Raw genomic sequence first — 16,152 nt, 5'->3', positions numbered from 1 at the left:
TTGATTTGAAGACAACTGTCCAAAGTGAAATTGCCTTGAGGAGAAACACTCCACTCATATCAAGAGTGGCTCTTCCACGTTCATCAGGTAGGTCACATGCCCAGCACCCTGCCAGCTAAACAGGCGAAGACAAACTAGGTGAGGGGATGTCCCCTGCCCTTCTATGGAAAGAGACAAGACACGCAGTTACGTCCTTGCCGAAATGAACAGTACAGATTCTGGCCGGCGCAGCTCACGGTTGGGCAGAGGCTGGCTTAGGATGGCTTCCTGATGGGAGCGGGTGCAAAATGGCGGTGATGGGGGGGCGGGGGGAGAAGAGGATGCAGAAGGGCCTCAAGGGAAAATGGGGGCATAGGGTCTAAAGAAAAATAAAAACGAGTTCAAAACTGCTCTGCCACTTACAGTTCTTTGACTTTGGGCAAAACTCAACTTCCCTCAGCTGCTTTCCTGTCTAAAATGGAGAATCATCATCACTGATAACTCTGAAAGGGCTACTGGGAGGATAATATGGGTAAAACTGCACAGAATGCATGGTAGGCACTCAAAGAACCTTGGTGGATTACTTCTCTCTCCCATTTGTATTCTTCAGGGCAGAAGCAGGTTAAAATAAGCCACGTCAGGACTTCCCTGGCGGTCCAGTGGTTAGGACTCTGTGCTCTCACTGCCGAGGGCCTGGGTTCAATCCCTGGTTGGGGAATTAAGATCTCACAAGCTGTGTGGTGTGGCCAAAAAAAAAAAAAAGCTGTGTCCTCTCTGCTGCATCTACTGCGGGGATGAAGCCCAGTTTTAGCAGACTACTAACACTCCAGAAAACGTGGACATCACTCTGAAGGGACACACGGTTATTGTGAAGGGCCCCAGGGGCATCCTGTAGAGGGTCTTCAATCACATTAATGTAGAACTTGGCTTCCTTGGAAAGAGAAAGAGGCTCCGGGGTGACGAATGGTGGGGAAACAGAAAGGACCTGGCTATCGTTGGCACTATCCGTAGTCACATACAGAACACGAGCACAGTGTCACACGGGGCTCCCGTTACAAGGTGCGGCCTCTGAACTCTCACTTCCCCGTCCACACTATCATTCAAAAGAGTAGTCTTCTCGTTGAAATCCAAATTTTCTTGGGCAAAAAATATATCCGCAGGGTTCGGATGAGGCCAGGCGTTGCTTGTTCACTATCTCAGGCCCAAGAAGATGAGCTAGCTCTTGAAGGAGGTGGCAGTGAACGTGTATCAAACTCAGCTGCTTGGATTCACGAGCCACAACAGTTAAAAACAAGGATATCATGGGCTTCCCTGGTGGCGCAGTGGTTGAGAGTCCGCCTGCCCATGCAGGGGACGTGGGTTCGTGCCCCAGTCCGGGAAGATCCCACGTGCCGCGGAGTGGCTGGGCCCGTGAGCCGTGGCTGCTGAGCCTGTGCGTCCGGAGCCTGTGCTCCGCAACTGGAGAGGCCGCAACAGTGAGAGGCCCATGTACCGCAAAAAAAACCCAAAACCCAAAAACCAAAAAAAAACAAGGATATCAGAAAAAATTTTGGATGGTATCTATGTTTCTGAAAAAGGAACAGTTCAGCAGACTGATGAAAAAGATCTAAGTTATCCAGCTACAGAAACAACAAGTCTGTGTCTAAGCTCAGGCTGCCATAACAAACACCACAGACTATGTAGCTTATACAACAAACACTTATATAGTTCTGCAGGCTGGCAAGTCCAGTAGATCTACTGATCTACTGATTAGCCTGTTTAGATAAATATTTCACCCATTTTTACAGACACGGACTTGAAGACCTAAGGAACCAGAAAATCACGGAAAGTCCCACAGCCAGCAACTCAAAGAGGGAGATTTAAGGGCCATACGAGACCCTCTCTGTCACTTCCTGTCACAGCTCTAGTTATCATCTACCTGCAGACGAGCAAGGGGGTGGCCCAACTCCTGGCTCATCATCGTCCCGGTTGGTTCCCAGGCTGGCCTGTCACCCCAGGTTTGGCCAGCAGGAGTCGGTGCCCTTCAGAGAAGAGAGTCTCTGCTGGGGGTGGGGGGATGGGATGGCCGGGGCGGGGGGTGGTGAGGACAGGAGCCACACAAGGCTGCTGCAGGCAGCAGCTACACATAGTGATGGAGGCGCTGACGGAGGACGGCAGATAGACACGTGGCCACGCACTTCCCAGGGGCCAGCTTTTATCATGCGGTCAGGCCAGACTGCCGTCAGGCTTGGGCCTTGGATGGCACTGTTTTGATCGCCAGCTCTGCCTGCATTTCACCTTGACATTAGGTCACTGCCAGGCGTTAATGGCTGGTGTCAGTCAAGTGTGTCTGAGCACCAACTGAAGGTCATCTCCGCGATCTCTGCCTGCCGAGTCACACCGTGCTTTTAAATGGTAGGATGTAGGCAGTGGGGTTATCGAAGTTCACAACAGAACAGCATGAGTGAGTCGGTAAGAACCAGACCCCATGGGGATAGAGGACTGTCTCATGGCGTCTGTAAAAGTGTCCATATTACGCCACCCACACTAAACCAGGAGCTGCTGAGAGTTTTTGATTGCCTGACCATGTTCTCTTAGTGGGGGAGGAAGACAAAATGCTGGCCTGACATTACACCACGCTGTCACTTGAGGCAGGTACACTCAATCACTCGACATCCTCCCAGAGGCTGAGTTTAATGCTCTCACTGACAGACAGGGCTGTGAACTCGGCTGCAGCCAGCAGTGGGGACACACTCGGGTCCCAGTGCATCGGCTGTGGCTTCGGTTAGAAAAGATCCACGTCACGCAGCATGCATGAGGGAGGGGCTATGAGGACACAGGCCACAGCACCGGGGAAAGGTGTCTTCCTCCCAGCCCTGCCTTATGCCCCAAGTGATGTAATGCATAAGTTTACACGATGTCCAGTGGAGGCCAGGTGTCTCTGCCAGGCTCTTGGCCTCCTTAAGGGGACTTGGTGCTTCAAGCAGCTTTTTCCTTGTGATGCCACCAACTTAACATGTAACTTGCAGGGATTCTGTGATGAGGAGAAGACTGGGAGGGATTGGTTCCAGACCTTAAACACTTCAGGGCAGAGGGGACACACCGTGCTCCCACTCACAGGGCGTTAGCTGAGGTTAATTTCCAGAGGGCTAAGGGATGGGGGGTGGGGACAGAAATACGCCGTGAGCAGTGAATGTGTCTGCCGCAGGTGTGCACAATTTGCTCGAGGTGATGGGGACTCAGTAGCAGAACTAGTGAGAATCTAGCTGCTCAAGGACTTGAGACCGATGAACCTGATTTTAAAAAATCGAGATATATTGGGACTTCCCTGGGGGCGCAGTGGTTAAGAATCCGCCTGCCAAGGCAGGGGACACAGGTTCGAGCCCTGGTCCGGGAAGATCCCACGTGCCACAGAGCAACAGAGCCCGTGTGCCACAACTACCGAGCCTGCGCTCCAGAGCCCACGAGCCACAACTACTGAACCCGCATGCCACAACTACTGAAGCCCGCGCATCTAGAGCCCATGCTCTGCAACAAGAGAAGCCACCCAAATGAGAAGCCCGTGCACTGCAACGAAGAGTAGCCCCTGCTCGCCGCAACTAGAGAAAGCCCATGCGCAGCAATGAAGACCCAACGCAGCCAAAAAATATAAATATTTATTTTTTTAAAAAATCGAGATATAATTCATGCCCCCCCACCCCAAATTCACCATTTTAAAGTGCACGATTCAGTGGTTTTCAGTATGTTTACCCATTGCACAAGCAGCACCACTAGCTAACCCCAGGACATTTTCATCACCCCCGCCCCCCAAAGGAAATCTCTGTACCCATCAGCAGCCACTCCCACCCCTGATGTGCCCCACCCCCTCTTTGCTCTGGACATCAGGAAACTCGGGACAAATCCAAACAGCCGTGAGCAGCCATATGCTATCTTATCCCTAGGTCCCCACCTGCCGTCATATCTATTTTTTTCTAAATAAATACTAATTGTAACAGCTGTTACCAGGTATGAAGCATTCACACTATGACTTTCTACTACTTAATGTTCTCCTTACAGCAACGCTCTGAGGTACAGGAGCTGTAATTAGCACAGAGATTAGAGTGCCTTGTCCAAAGTCGGGGAGCTGATAGGCGTTAGAAGCAGGATTCAAACCCAGACCCACTGGCGTCAGAGCCACTCAATCATCCATTTGCATGCCCTTCACCACCTTTGTAGAACAAGGCCAAGCTGTAGACAGAAGCCGCCTCACTGCCTGGCCTGGGATTCATCTGGCAGTTTAATATCCTGACTATACCATCAGGTGACAGCATTGCTGGGCTGGTGTCTGGCTGGGGCTGCCCTGCATTTCAGTAGCCCTCGTGCTCAGGAGGTCTGGCATGACACAGTGCTCACCATGTACCTGCTGCATGACTGAATCCACAAAAACTCCAGGATCTCTCTCGCTCCCCACTCGCTGGTACAGAATGCTGGCCCTTCAGCCAGGAGCACTGAACCATAACCGGTGCTGCCTTCTGAGAACTCCCGGCTCTGCCTACAGTCACCCGATAAGGGGCAAGAAGCCAAGCCAGGCTTTCCAACTTTCACAGCAAAATAGCCGGACACAGCGTGGAGGACGTGCTGAGAGCCTTGGGGCCTCCACTGTGGACTGCCTGTCTTCCACCTCTGGCAAAGGGTCTCTCCGTGCTCACTCTCCCAGATTCCCCTGCTCTACCCCTGCCTGATAAAATAGACCACTCTGGGTCTATTCTCTGGCTCCCATCCCCCAAAGAGCTGCCCTGACACTATTATAAGGGAGTCTGAAGTTCGCTGCCTTTACCCCAGTGGGTTCCAGAAAGGGTGACCTGTGGTCACACTCCTCTGTTCTTTAGAACATTCCCTCCACCCCTGGCCTAAGCCATCTATCTAATCCTGTCGATCTTGTCCACACACAGTGCAGTCCCAGCACCTCACAGGAGGCCTGGTACACACGAGGGGCTCTTCAAACGCCTGCTGAGTACGGAGGCTGCTGCCCCCTGCCTTACTCAGTGACCGTTATACGAAGCCCCAAGGAGAAGTGCTTCTTGTGATAAACTGATGTGCTTCCTTTCTTCCATCACGTTTGCTGTGAATCCTGTCCTTCTTTCCTTGCCTTCCACGAAGCTCTGAGATGAATTCTGTGCTCCATCACAAAGACTTCCCTTGACTGTCTTTTGGTACAATTACCTGCCTCCTGGGGCCTTTTCTCAATTACTAGGTTCTTGGTTTTGCTGAGGAGGGTGTGGGCCTTGAAATTCAACCAACCTAAAATAAAACCCAGTTGAGCCATGAAAAGAACATGGGTCTTGTAGGTAGACAGACCTTGGTTCAAACCCCAGGTGTGCCACCTCCACACCACGGGACCCCGGGCACGTCGCTTACTCAGCCTCGGTCTCCTTGCTGACCATCCTCTCACAGTGTTATATGATCACCACATGAGATATGAAATACCTGACATACGACAGACACTCAAAGGTCAGATTAGATCCCTTTTATTCACTTCATTAGAATTTTTTAAATAAACAAATTTATTCATGTTTTTGGCATCCAGGTAACTGATCTAGAAATATCCGGAAAGACACAGAATACTATGATGGAGGGGCCGTACACAAGTTCTTTCTCACCTTCAATTAAAAAATAATTACTGAATAAACCATCAATGGCAGGAGGAACACGAAACATTTAAAATTTCACACCTAGATGGAAACTAAAATCCTACAAAAAGTTTATATTGTATCCTAGAATAATCTTAAAAAACATAGATCAGACCCGATATTGGCACCTCAGTCCATATGCAGGAGACAGCTCGGCAGTACGCTTGGGAGAAGAAACCATAAGCACTCACGCGCCCCTCATCCAGCTAGCGTTTCTGAGGGCTGCTTCCTGCCGGGCACTATTCTATGTGCTGGCCCACACTCGCGGAAATGATGGGGAATTCTCTGTTCTCAATGAATCCACATTCTTCTCCAACCCCCATATTGCCATTAGGGATGGGGAGAATAAGACTCCTTTTATTATAAGCCACTTCCATATTCTTGGTGGAAGCAGATGGAGAAGAAAAAATAAACAGAAAACAGTAAGAGTGACTGTAAATTCTTTTTTTTTTTTTTTTTTTTTTTTTGCGGTCCGCGGGCCTCTCACTGTTGTGGCCTCTCCCGCTGTGGAGCACAGGCTCCGGACACGCAGGCTCAGCGGCCATGGCTCACAGGCCCAGACACTCTGCGGCATGTGGGATCTTCCCGGACCAGGGCACGAACCTGCGTCCCCTGCATCGGCAGGCGGACTCTCAACCACTGCGCCGCCAGGGAAGCCCGACTATAAATTCTTGAGCAAAGGAGGGTTGATAAGAGTTGGGCTTCATGAGCAATGGTACCATGGACAGATCACGAGAAGTGATGGGGTTGGGGAGGGAGGGAGGATTTTGGACTCAGGGAGGCCAATTCAAGAGCTGGCACAGCAGAAAATGACAGGGGCCACAATAAGACCAGAGCAGTGGAAGGAGATTCAAAGACTAAACACTGTTGGGACTGTGTGGTGGAGGCACCCCAGCGTGAAGACAAGGGGAAAGTGGAAAATGTCTTTTGTCCTTAGAGCTTCGGGGACCAGGGGACAGCGAGGTCACTAGCAGGGGCAGAGACCTTGCTGGTGGGGGTTTCAGATCAGCGGGACGGTCTTGCTCAATGACCTTTTAGAGTTTGCAAATCACATTACATAAGGGACGGTGTCCAACATGTCCAGGTAATGCCATGTGGTTTCTTAACGGCAAAGGTTCTGAAACCAACAAACATCCTTCTTCAAAAGACCACAGTCCCGGGCTTCCCTGGTGGCGCAGTGGTTGGGAGTCCGCCTGCCGATGCAGGGGACGCGGGTTCGTGCCCCGGTCCGGGAGGATCCCGCGTGCCGCGGAGCGGCTGGGCCCGTGAGCCACGGCCGCTGAGCCTGCGCGTCCGGAGCCTGTTGCTCCGCAACAGAAGAGGCCACAGTGGTGAGAGGCCCGCGTACCGCAAAAAAACAAACAACAACAACAAAAAAGACCACAGTCCCACCCGAAACCCCACTTCTGAAAGAAGCCAGGCACAACTGGCTGATCCATTCTCCTGTGTTTTCAAGAACTGCCAGCCCTGTTTTCAGTGTTGAAAACTGACCCCAAGTGACCTATAGATAAAGAGTCAGCACATCGGGTTCAGGGAAGGTGAGTATGAGTTCATGTGTTCCTACCCAGTCCTCCAACCTTTGTACAGACCCCGCCCACCCGGCGCAGTGATGGTGTATGCCGTGAGGATCAAAGTTATCTCGGTCACACTGCTCTTACCTAAGCATCAAAGGAAGAAGTGATATGAAAGGCTGCTCTGGCAAAAGGAATGGGGTGCACAGGGCCACAGGAAAAGGCACTGAAGACAAAACTGGGGAGATTTTTTTAAAAAATGACTAAACATCATTCTTGATTTTCACCTAGAAGCAGATTACACAACCCCACATCAGAGTATCCTTACAGAGTCCATCTTCCTCCGCGATTACAACCAGGGGAAAAAACTCAGCTTTTTCCATCCTATTTTCCTACTATAGGTCATCTCCCAAAGAATCCAGTTCTCTGCGAAACAGTCTACAGCTGATGGCACCACAGTTTGGCTTATCATTTTATTCTAGTTTAGCTTTGAAACAGATTAATTTCAGGGAAGCACGTGTACAATTCTCTCAGCTGCATACAGACCAAAATGCCTCACCCTCCAGCACTCCAATAAAAGGATAATTCTTAGATGTTCCCCCACCACATCACCTCTTTATAAGTAAAACAAATAAGCCCCCTATGTCAGCAGCTTTCTCCTCAAGCCACCCAGAAGAAGGACCAGGTCCCCCAGCTGCTTTGTTCACAACATCCCCAGCGTGTTGCCATGCCAACGAGCATCAGGCATAACACAGGCTGATGAATTTGGCTCCAGTGGACCCAACCAACAGGAGCCACCAGTCCGCAAAGAGCCATGGTTTGCTCCATGGGACTCCTCCGCCACCTTCACACACACACATCCCAGCAGGCACACAACTAATGTAAACACCTCACTTGGGGAGGGGGTTGGGGAAGGAAAAACACTTTTAGGATGTAGAGCTCTAAAATGGTATGACACAGATTTAGGCAGAGTAAGATTCCTAAAAGATGAATTCATCCAGAGAGAAGTAAGAAAGTCCGAAAACCTAAGAAAAGAATACACTGTTCTGTGCCATATATATATATCTACCTAATACAAAGTTAGCTCAGAGTCTCACATAAATTTTCCTGAAATAAAAGCATCTCTGGGCTTCCCTTGTGGTCCAGTGGTTAAGACTCCGTGCTTCCACTGCAGGGGGTGAGGGTTCGATTCCCTGGTCCAGGAACTAAGGTCACATGGTGCTCATGGTGCAGCCAAAAAAAAAAAAAGTATCTCTGCCCTTAGCAGTTAGCAACTGGCCCTAGAATCATGAATTAAAAAATGATGAGTCTTGGGCTTCCCTGGTGGCACAGTGGTTAAGAACCCACCTGCTGATGCAAGGGACACGGGTTCGAGGCCTGGTCTGGGAAGATCCCACATGCTGCGGAGCAACTAAGCCCGCGAACCACAACTACTGAAGCCCGCGCACCTAGAGCCAGTGCTCTGCAACAAGAGAAGCCACCGCAATGAGAAGCCCATGCACCGCAACAAAGAGTAGCCCCTGCTCGCCGCAACTAGGGAAAGCCTGCGCGCAGTAACGAAGACCCAACGCAGCCAAAAATAAAACAAAATAAATTAATTAAAAAAAAATGATGCGTCTCTGCTGGTGGGAACATAACAAAATTATCATTTTTGGAGGGAAGTTTGGCAATGTCTATTGACATTTAAAGTCACCCCATTTTTACAAACACACATACTCCTCTGCACTATTTTTCTCCATCTGGAAACTGTCTCAGTGTAAGGCTACGAAGGACATTCGCTGTCTATATTGCACATTTCTGTAATAGACTTTTTATAATGAGCACTTAATAATGTTGTAGACAGAAAAAATACATTTTTATAAAAAACAGTCATTTCTCCATTTCAATTTTCAAATGAATCTGACATATAGTAAAAAGTTAAATCTGAAATTATATCATCATTTGACAAACCATGTGTCAGAGCCATGGAGGACTTGTGTGTTATGTTCACTGCTATAGGCCTAACACCTCAAATAGTGCCTGATATATCATAGGTAATCAACATCTGTTAAATGAATACATTTAAAAGCTCAAAAATGTTCCAGTTCTTCCACTTCTAAGAATTCATTATGCAAAAATATTTGTCTAATCGCTGAAAGATAAAGAACAAGGCTAATCATTGTAGCAGAATTCATAACAGTAAAAGGCTGCAAACAACATAATTTTTTTTCAATAACATTGGATACTGGGATATTGTCATTTTTCAAAAGAATGAGGTTTTAAAAAAGGAATGAGGTAGATCTTTACATAGTGCTATAGAAAGACATAACGTTAAGTAATAAAAAGCAAGACTCGGAACAGCATGACTAGTTTCATCTTAATTCTGTGTTTAAATTTAAATAGTAAAATATTCCTAAAATGTTTTAAGTAAAAAAAAAAAAAAAATCTAGGTAATAAATGTTTTTATATGTGAAGAAAAATATCTGGAGAATATATACTACACCACTAGCAGTAATTTTTTTGTCTCAGTGTAAGGCTATGAGGAATGTTCTCTATTATATTGAGTATTTCTATAAGAGTTTTTTTTTTAACATCTTTATTGAAGTATAATTGCTTTACAATGTTGTGTTAGTTTCTGCAATATAACAAAGTGAATCAGCTATACATATACATGTATCCCCATATCCCCTCCCTTTTGTGTCTCCCTCCCACCCTCCCTATCCCACCCCTCTAGGTGGTCACAAAGCACCGAGCTGATCTCCCTGTGCTATGTGGCTGCTTCCCACTAGCTAGCTATTTTACATCCTGCAGTGTATACATGTCCATGCCACTCTCTCACTTCATCCCAGCTTACCCTTCTCCCTCCCCGTGACCCCAAGTCCATTCTCTACGTCTGCGTCTTTATTCCTGTCTTGCTCCTGTGTTCTTCAGAACCTTTTTTTTTTTTTTTAGATTCCATATATATGTGTTAGCATACGGTATTTGTTTTTCTCCTTCTGATATAAGAGTATTTTTAAAAATTATGAGCACTTAGTAATTTTGTAAACAGAATAAAATCTATTTTTATAAAAAGTCATTTCTCCATTTCACTTTTTTCTCATTTTAATTTTTAAATGGATCTGACATGTAAGTTAAATCCCACAGCACTAACCTGAGGTCCCCGGGCCTGGGGTGCTTTGGTGAAAGGCACACAGCGCTAGTGCCTGAGCCAGGACTCGGGTCCCCTGACACCACACCCTCCACCCCATCCAGGGCTCTCCTCCTTCCTAAAGCATGAGGAAGCAGATGTTGCCAGGGCAGCTGGGCCCTCTGGAACTATGAAAAGTCCCACAATTGCAGAAGCCTCTATTAGGGGGAAAAAAAAAAGTTGCTTAAGAGCTACATTTTTATGAACTTGAAATGTTCCATGAGTTTAACAAGTAAATGTTCTGGATTTGCCAAGCAGTTCTGATTTCAAATAGTCTATCTCCTAAGTACGCGTGAACTTTATTGAACTCAGATCCTAATGTTCAAAGGGTTAAGGAAGGATCAATTCAGAGTCACCGGCATGTCCTAAAATGTAAGGCTTGTCTGGCAACAAGCACCTCATACATCTCGTGAGTTGTTTACAAACTCATACCACTCAGGAGTTTCGCCTGCCTTACTCATGCTGACTGCAGTCAAGGTTGCTATTTCCAGGTGCTGAAGTACATTCCTTTTACCTCAATCCTACCTGTAACGTTTTCAAGTGCTAGACACGAAGGATTTGGGAGAGTTACGATCACTCTGAAGTTTTCAACACTACAACCCAACTGGAAGCCAATATTCTATTCTCTGAATACAGACCACTTTTTTAGACTTGATTAAACTAGGTGGTATGAAAATCATGAGAAGCTCAAGAACTGACCATTCTCTCAAAAGGAAAATGAGAACTCCGTAGAGGGACACAAAGAAAAGAAAGTGATTTCTTCTGGGTGCACTGCTTTACTAACCGGGACTTTTGGACTTTTTTCCTGATCAAGCCAAGCCCACAACCACTCAAAGGAGACTTGTGTAGACAGAACTTGTCAGTGGTTGATGAATCAATGCTTTCTCCCCAAACAGGTGGGCCTGTGAACTACAGCATTGCACAGTGAGGACACTGGATCCCAGAGGGTTAGTTAAATGCTCAGCTTACGTGGAATGTCACAGTTCTCAATATCACCCTCCGAGACCCTCTCTTCTGAACCTCAGAACCTCAACCCTGTGGGGGCCTACAGGGTGGGCTGTATCACTATCTGGGCTACTGAGTAGGAAACAGAGGCTCCAAGAAGTTATGTCCTGCCAAGATGCCAAGGTTCCAACCGAGGACTACCCATTCCAGACCTGTCTCCCTTGGTCTTAGCACTATTCCCTACTTCGGCCAAGCTCAGAAGGAAGGCTGTATTTTGTCGGTCTAAGAAAGGAGGCAGCCACGTTCTTTGAAATGGCCCCAAACTTCTCAGTACTGGTCACCGGCTCACGCAATGGTGACTCTCATCGAGAAATGAAAAGCAAAAAGTCGAGGTCAAGTGCCCCCGCCGCCCAGAAGACCTCCACCTCTTTCCCAATTGCTCCCACGAGCTAAGGGTGTCACGGTTGCCCAGCAGAGCCCGGCAAAGCACCTGCCCGCGAGGAGCACGGTCCCCCAGGGATGCCGCCGGCACGCAGAACGTTTCCCCGGAGAGGCCGGGCTGGCGGGCTCGACTGAGCCCACCTGATGCTGCGAGGTCAGATTCGGGTCCCACCCACACTCATCGAGCGCGTCCTACGTGAGTGAACCCAATAACTGGCCGCCTCCTGAGGCCCACTGTACAGACGGGGAACCTGAGGCTCGGAGAGGAAAAGTGGCTTAGCCCAAGGGTGGCGGCGTGGGGGCTGAAGCCCTCTCACGCCGAGACCCGATCCTCCGCCGAAGGGCCGGTAGGGCGCCTTCGGCCGTGGAAACGACGACCCTCAAGCCTCCGCGAGAGGTCAGCTCGAGGGGAAGGGCCACCCTAAGAAGGGCCGAAATGGGAGCCGCGCTTTCCGCGTCTGGCGAATTGGGCAGCGACCCGGCCCAAGAGCCCGCCCCCATGCCGAGGGCCCGGGCGGCCGAGGCGGCCAGAAGGCGTCGGGCCCCGGAGCCCGGCCACCCAGAGTCCTAGCGACCGGACCCCGCCAACCCAGCACGAGCGAACGCACGTACTCACCACGGTCGGCCGGCTGCAGTACGGACACCTGAGCAGGACGCAGGCCCACACCACCGAGGCGCTACCACCGCCCGCGCCGGCTGCGGGGGTGGGAGCGTGGCGGACGGCGGCGCCGCTCCGCCTAACCCGGCCGTGCGCTTGTTTCTGGGGTCAGGCTTCCCCCCTGCGAATCCGCGCTCTTGGTACGGCCCTGAAGGCCACGCCCCCTTAGCGTCCCAGCTCAGCAGAGGGACCCCGAAGCCCTGCACTTAGTCCCGGAGATGGCGGGAGTACCCTCAGGCCTTTGACAGTTCCGTGGGGGCAGTAGCCGTGAGCCGCGCCTTCTGGCCTCCTGCTGCCGGCCGCCGCTCGCGTGTGTTCGCGACTCTTTCTCCTCCACGATCCTCAGTGCCCTCGCCTGAAAATGGCGAAACTGCATGAACAGAGTGTCGGGGTCCCTCCAGCCTGGGACTGGAATGCTGGCCTGCTTGGGTCGGGGGGCAGGAAGTGAGCAGGCAGGGGACGAGGACTGGACCGAAGAGGCAGGAGCGGGCAGGGGGCACTTCGGGTTTGGAAAGATAGGCTGCCTTGGTCGGGGGTAAGAAGCCCACCTCTTCCTCCTGCCGTGGTTCCTATGTTACAGGATTATGAGGGTTAGATGATATAACTCATGTTCATAAATAATTTAGCTCAGTGCGATAGTAAGTGCTCTAGAAATGTAAGTTGTTGTTGTTGTTGTTGTTACAGGCTCTGCTGCGAATTCCTTTTGGAACAGTGGGCAACTCACTTCGTTCAGAACCCGTTCTCCATCTTTAAAAATGGGACCCACCAACGACAACCAATTACTTTGAAAACACTAAAGGCCTATATAAGGAGAGGATTATTCCCGTGGCTCCAGTTTTAGGGTTCCATCGTTCCAGTCTGTCAGGAACATGTCTGATTCACCCCATTGAATCAGTCCCTCCAGCAGGTTGGATGAATGCAGTAGCCCTCAGGGTGGGGCATACCCCTGTCTAACTAAGGGACTGAATGTGTAACTCCTATGCTAGGCCCTCAAGAGAGCAGTAGGGAAATTCATCCCCCAGATCTCTGATACTCCCTGTCACCTTTTCACCACCTTGCTGAACAATCTTCCCTGCGTGTCCCAGAGAGGCTTCAAACTTTGCCTCTGAATCCTTGCACCCTGCTTCTGTGAAGCCAGAACACATACCACTGAATTCTCTCTCTCTGCTAATAGCATCTCTGAGGCAGGAGACAGGCATCTTCTTTTACTTTTTGCCATTAAACCAGTAGCTGAGTCCTAGGGATTCTATCTCCAGGACCACCCTCCCCCTTTCTCATCTTTCTTGCTCTCCCTACCCTAGTTTAGGCCTACCTGGGTTCACCTTTCACCTGGATGATCTCAGCAGTTCCTGACTCGAATGCCACCTCCAGTTTCTTATATACCTATACCAGGGAAACTTCCTCTTATACTGCTCTGCTCAGTGCCCTACCTTCCTGTCCCTTAAACTTTCCCCCTCAAAACATACTCTCACTAGCCAGCTGGGGGAAAAAAATGTAGGTTGGAGACACATCTCACACCTTACATTAATATAAACTCCTGATAGATAAAAGATGTAAACAATTTTTAAAAAGAGAAGAGAAAGGAAAAGTCCTACAAGAAACCATGGGAGAATTGTGTTAATCTCCAAGAGGACTTTCTGAGTTAGAAGCCATAAATGACAGAAAACTACTACAAACCCCAGAAGCCATAAATGACTGAGAAAACCACTACATAAAAATCAAAACTTGGGACTTCCCTGGTGGCACAGTGGTTAAGAATCCGCCTGCCAATGCAGGGGACAAGGGTTCGATCCCTGGTCCGGGAAGATCCCACATGCCGCAGAGCAACTAAGCCCGTGTGCCACAACTGCTGAGCCTGAGCTCTAGAGCCCACATGCCACAACTACTGAGCCTGCGTGCCGCAACTATTGAGGCCCACGTACCTAGAAGCCTGTGCACCACAACAAGAGAAGCCACCGCGATGAGAAGCCTGCACACTGCAACGAAGGATAGCCCCCGCTCGCCACAACTAGAGAAAGCTCACACACAGCAACGAAGACCCAAAGCGGCCAAAATTTTTAAAAAAGGTAAACTGGTTAAAAATCAAAACTTGATGTGTAGAAAAAAAAAAAAAACAAAACTTGATGTGTGACAAAGATCTACAGGCAAAGTCCAAAGTCAAAGGACAAACCCAGGAGGAAATATTTGCCTAATAAACAGCCTCTACTAATTAATAAGAAAAAGACATTAATATAAAGGGGCAAAAGATAGGAATCATCAGTTCACAGAAGAAAAAATACAAATGGCTCTTAGCCATATGAAAAGTTATTCAACCCCACACGTAGAAAAAATGCAAATTAAAAGTTGACCAAGATACTGGTTTTCACCTACAATGATGACAAAATCTGAAAGTTTGATGACACAGGGTCGGTGGGGCTGTGTGGAAAAAGACACTGTCATTCATTGTTTCCCCATGCAAACATGAATATCATCCAGCTATAAAGAAGACAAATAAGGAAGCTCATTGCTGATACAGAACAATCTCTCAGACAAATTGATGAACGAAAAATACAAGGTGATGGCCAATACAAGGCAGAGAATGCTACTGTTGGTATTTTTAAAAGCATTGCAGTGGGGGAAAGTGGAGGAAAAAATGTACATACTGTGTATATATATTTGGTTGTATGTGTATGACCTCCGTTTAAAGAAAAAAAGAGATAGCATTGGTTGTCTAGAGGACTGGGAGAACTGGGACCAAGGGCAAAGGAAGCGTCACTGTACACCCTTTGTATCTTTCACATTTTGTGCCTTATGAATGTTTTATTTATTCTAAGTCAAATACGTAAATACTTTTAAAAATACTCGAACAACCTTGTCACTGGCCAAAGAACCAACTCTTTTACTGGCTCCCAATAGGTAAAGAACAGTGACTATCCACTTCATTTTTCTTAAATCAAAATTCAGCATGTGTGGGGTTACAGACAACAGTTTCCTGCCAACTCCCCTCTGTTATGCCTCATCTTCACTGCCCGGAAAGAATCACTTCTTACCTCGTTTCGCACTTGCTTCTGGTGCTTATTTCCATGCTGGTAAATAAATGTTTGTGTGGCTGCCTGTCATCCGAAATTTTAGGTGTTACCTCTAGAGTCCTGCTAATGATGAGTTAGGTTATTAAAACCACAGCCCACCTCCCCTGCCCACATGTCAACATAATTATTTATATACCTATTTTACTTCCTCTGTTAATCATTTTTATAATTGTAATAATAGCCTTGGACCTTTATTTCTTGAGCCATCCACTGCAAGCAGTATCTTTTCACACCGTACCATGAAGCTCTCAGCATCCTTGCCCTTCCCTTTGCTCTGTACCCCCGCCTCTGTCTCCCCACTTAGCTGTCTGAACTTCCATATTTTCATTATTGAGCTTGACAACGTTTGCATTGTACATGTGTTCTTTGCTTTGTCCCTTGAGCCTAAAAGTCAAGTCATCAAGCAGCACTGACTGTTGTCACACTGTACAGGGGATGCACAGCCAAACCAACCACCCCTATGATTACAGGGCTCGTGCTGTGTGTCCTCTTTCTGAAAGTTCATTTTTTTCCCCCCGGCACAATTTAAAAGAAACAGATCCTCAATCTCTCCAGGGATCTGGTGTATCAAGCTTTTTTCCTGAGACTCCCTCCAAGGTTCTCAGGCACACCCCAGCCCCCATCCATACTGGTTACTGTAAAGGACGAGGCTGATTCCTATCTGTGTTTCGGTTCTCATAAAGGGGCACAACAGTTTGTGGAATGAATGGATTGCCTTAGTCTGGAATGCAGGAAG

The 16,152-nt window shown here is 48.4% G+C and overlaps 1 pseudogene; it reads left to right on the top strand.

Annotated features, from left to right (window-relative positions):
* The first annotated feature begins 287 nt into the window (after positions 1–287).
* Positions 288–12,517, top strand: LOC103084653 (60S ribosomal protein L9-like; annotated as a pseudogene).
* Positions 12,518–16,152: the final 3,635 nt, after the last annotated feature.

The sequence above is a fragment of the Lipotes vexillifer genome, unplaced genomic scaffold (genome assembly GCF_000442215.2).
Source record: "Lipotes vexillifer unplaced genomic scaffold, Lipotes_vexillifer_v1.1 scaffold12, whole genome shotgun sequence".
In the NCBI taxonomy this organism is placed as follows: Eukaryota; Metazoa; Chordata; class Mammalia; order Artiodactyla; family Lipotidae; genus Lipotes; species Lipotes vexillifer.
This window is presented reverse-complemented; position numbering and strand designations above follow the sequence as displayed.